General features: G+C 38.8%; 1 protein-coding gene across 2 annotated transcripts in view; it reads left to right on the top strand.

Moving 5' to 3' along the window:
* Positions 1-4,446, top strand: part of UNC13B (unc-13 homolog B (C. elegans)) — a 226,051-nt gene that overhangs the window by 59,636 nt on the left and 161,969 nt on the right. The window lies entirely within an intron of this gene.

Raw genomic sequence — 4,446 nt, 5'->3', positions numbered from 1 at the left:
ACTAGTCAGAATTAGCTGCAGTACAACATACTTAGTATGATATTAAACCTAACTTAATGTTTTTTCAGTTCTCAGAAGACTCCTTGAAGGAATGTGGTTATGCATGTGAGGCCTGTGTTTGCATTTCTAAGTCACCTGCTTTTTTAAAATACTCTATTTAAACTGCTGTCTTTATTTTTTTTTTAATTTATTTTTTAATTGGAGGAAAATTGCTTTACAATCTTTTGTTGGTTCTGGCTGTACAATAACACAAATCAGCCATAATACACACATATCTCCTCCATTTGGAGCCTCCCCGCTTAAGTCACCTGCTTTTGAAGATAAGGACATGTGCTTTTAATCCTTTTTGTTTTACGGAGTAAAATATTTTACCTTCATCTAATTAATAATAAAAATGAGTAAATGTTAGTTGAATTGCTTGCATATGACACAGAATTTAGTATATTATGATTGTGACTTTAAAAATTTGCTATTTCCTTTTTTCCTCTTAAATTTAAGCAATTTTTTTTTCTGATCTAGGAAAGGAAAGTAAAATATAGGCTATCATTTCTGAAAGACTGAGCCAATCACTTAGCTTCTCTGAGTGTCAATTTCCTTATCTATAAAGGTCTACTCTCTCACAAGGTTATACTTATTTTGGGGGAAGGTGGGCACAAGTTGGTCAAAAAGAAAATATATTAAAATTTCTGTGAAATTTGTGATTGAAGTGAAATTGTGAGTTTTATAGTGCATCTGAGACATAGGATGACTCTCTTTATGGGGGAATATTCTAATCCTCTAGGCTTTTAATATGTTGCTGCTTATAGTACCACTTAGGAAACTTTATTATAGTACTTAAAGGTTAAGATTATGAGGGTTTGGGCTAAGACAGTAACAGAAGGATAGATGGAAGATATTAAGGAGGTAGAACCAAGACTTGTCTTGGATGACTGGATAAGTGGCGTGGTACTCAATAGGACAGGACATACTGTATCAGTTACTAACAAGCTTATATTTGAAGTTCTTACAGGACAGGTAGGAAGAACATTACAAAAGATAGAAACTTGAACCTGCTACTCATGGAGGAAGCCTAGGTTGGAGAAATATTTTGGTTAGTTGAAGCCATAGGCGTAGATGAGAAAGCTTAGGGAGAATGTGTAGGGTGAGAAAAGGGCCTAGGGTAGGGCCTGGAGAGCACCAGTATTTAAAGAGGGGACAAAGGGGACTAAGAAGGAGAGAACAGAGAAGAGGAAGGAGAAACAAGATAGTGGTGTCCTGAAAGCTGAAGAACTGGGGCTTCCAGAAAAGCTAGTAGTGTCAGATTTCTTACTGGTTGCCTCTCTCTCAAGATTATAAATCTCATTTATTCCCTCTCTGTTGTATTGACATCAGAGTGAGATCATGTGTTTCTTTCTTCACTCATGCAAAGTCAGCTATAAACAGTGTTTTCAAGTCTCTTCCTTGTTTGCCATACCACAGTTCTGGCTGTGGTATATAAACCTAGCAATCCTTCTTTCTTTTGACTTCCCTATGGCTGTCGTAATCACTAAAATTATAACTGTTCCCAGCATGTGAAACATAACAATCATCTGCAGTCTCTCATCAGCATAGTAGCATTATTCTTGTTTATTTTCCGATTTCCCATAGCACTTCCTCTTTCAGCCCTACTGTGATATGTGTGACTTTTTCTTCTGTCTCCCACCTTGAGATACTGTGTGAATTTTCTCCCCTCTCCTTTACATGGGTTTTATTAGCTATGTTACCCACCTTTCTGCGCCTATTCCTTACTCCTCCTATCCTGCTCTTCTGTCACTGGCAACTCCATTGCTGGTCACTTGTCTCCCTTTCTCCTTTTCTTTTTTTCTCCCTGATATATGATAGTATCTAATGTTCATTTTGGTGTTTTTCATTTATCTTTAGTATTTATCTTATTTCCAGGAGTAGACTGTTCATTCCTTAAGGGCAAGGAGGGCATCTTCACTTATTATGAATTTGCCTAGCCCAGGATCCTGTATACATATATGTACATACACTGTCAATTGAGTATTGTAGAGAGAAGAAGCTTCCCCACAGCACTGGGGATGAGGCAAAACAGAGCTCTCAGACTTCTCTTAGTTGAGCCATCTGAGCAGATGTAGATAAGAGGCTTCTTATAGAAGATATCTTTGTTTGGGCCTTATTCCCCAGAGTTCCCTGAAGAATAGATTTTCTTTTTCATCTGCTCCAAGTCAAGCTGTAAAGACCTCTGGCTATTTTTTTTTTTTAGCTGTTGGCTTGAGATGGGTTTCCCTGGTGGCTCAGATGGTAAAGAATCTGCCTGCGATGCAGGAGACACAGGTTCGATCCCTGGATCAGGAAGATCCCCTGGAGAAGGGAATGGCTAACCACTCCAATATTCTTGCCTGGGAAATCCCATGGACAGGAGAGCCTGGTGGGCTATAGTCCATGGGGTAGCAAAAAGTCAGACACAACTGAGTGACTGACACCAACTTTTCACACACTTGAGATGCTATTTAGGACTTTCTTTGAGGATATTATATATATCCCTAAGTAATTTTTCTTTTTTATATTCAAAAGATTTGGGATTGTTACATTTATTTTCCAAGGCTGATCAGTTAATTAGGCTGAATGAAATGGTGTGCAAAAGCTACCTTTTCCCAGGGTGAATGCCCTAACATAGTAACTGGGTATAGTCACCTACTTTATGGTTTTGAATAGCTCTCCAGATAGCTTGGAAGTTTCTCGAGAGAGGAACTGGGTCCTGTATTGTGTGTCTTTCCCAAAGTACCAATCCATATGTATTGTATATGCTCAGGGAAATTACATTAAATGAAAAAATTGAACTCAGTTCTTTTCTATTCTGTTGTATTTACATAAAAGGGGCAAATTTTCTCTGCTTTACTTGTCTTCAACATGCTTGATATGAATTTTACAGCTATAATGCCACATCCCAAACTAGTGAATCTAAGAATATGTATCTTAATACTACAACAGGGAAGCCAAGCTCTCTCTCAAGCACAGACTCAAAACTTCATGTGATTAATAGCTGTTGTTTTTCTAAGAATTCCATTGTGCTTTTCCTGCTGGAATTGGCCTTTTCTCATCTTTCTTACATTTCCCCGCAAGTAAATTTGTGCTTCCATAGGAGCTTTCTAGAGAATGTTTTTTAGCGTTAACATAAGGGTTTGCTTGTTTCATCCTAAGTCCATAATTATTTTTGAGTTAGCCCTTCCTAACTGATATTCTTCCATATATGACGCTTGCTTCTGCTTAGTTGTTGTCTGGCTCTTTCTAGTTTCTTTTCAAATATTTTTTCCTAGTTATTATTATAGGAAAATCATTGTGTTTATTATTATCTTGTGATCATTTCATTTATAAGTAACAGTGCCTGCTTTAACTGATAATGACTACTGAGTTCTGCAGGGACTGAGTGGTGTGAACTAGCACACTCTAGCGTCCCTCACTTGCCTCACCCCATGTTCCCAACAAGATTAGATGTTCTCAGGGGCCCTTTTACTTTTTCTTCGACTCCCGTTCATATATCTGGTAAAGAAGCCTCTCTTTTTCTTCAAAGATTCCTGTCAGTTCAGTTCAGTTCAGTCGCTCAGTCGTATCCGACTCTTTGCGACCCCATGGACTGCAGCAAGCCAGGCCTCCCTGTCCATCACCAACTCCCGGAGTTTACTCAAATTCATATCCATTGAGTCGGTGATGCAATCCAACCATCTCATCCTCTGTCGTCCCCTTCTCCCACCTTCAATCTTTCTCAGCATCAGGGTCTTTTCCAATGAGTCATTTCTTCATATCAGGTGGCCAAAGTATTGGAGTTTCAGCTTCAGCATCAGTCCTTCCAATGAATATTCAGGACTGATTTCCTTTAGGAGGGACTGGTTGGATCTCCTTGCAGCCCAAAGAACTCTCAAGAGTCTTTTCCATCGTTACAGTTCAAAAGGATCAATTCTTCAGCGCTCAGCTTTCTTTATAGTCCAACTCTCACATCCATACATGACTACTGGAAAAACCATAGCTTTGCCTAGACGGACCTTTTTTGGCAAAGTAATGTCTCTGCTTTTTAATATGCTGTCAAGGTTGGTCATAAATTTTCTACCAAGGAGTAAGCGTCTTTTAATTTCATGGCCGCAGTCACCATCTGCAGTGATTTTGGAGCCCCCAAAAATAAAGTCTGTCACTGTTTCCATTGTTTCCCCATCTATGTGCCATGAAGTGATGGGACCAGAGGCCATGATCTTAGTTTTCTGAATGTTGAGTTTTAAGCAAACTTTTCCACTCTCCTCTTTCACTTTCATCACGAGGCTCTTTAGTTTTTCTTCTCTTTCAGCCATAAGAATGGTGTCATCTGCATATCTGAGGTTATTGATATTTCCCCCAGCAATCTTGATTCCAGCTTATGCTTCATCCAGCCCAGCATTTCTCATGATGTACTCTGCATATAAGTTAAATACTGTC

The sequence above is a fragment of the Bison bison genome, unplaced genomic scaffold (genome assembly GCF_000754665.1).
Source record: "Bison bison bison isolate TAMUID 2011002044 unplaced genomic scaffold, Bison_UMD1.0 scf7180017864230, whole genome shotgun sequence".
NCBI lineage: Eukaryota > Metazoa > Chordata > Mammalia > Artiodactyla > Bovidae > Bison > Bison bison.
The sequence above is the reverse complement of the archived record's forward strand: the minus strand, read 5'-3'. Positions and strand labels throughout refer to the sequence as shown.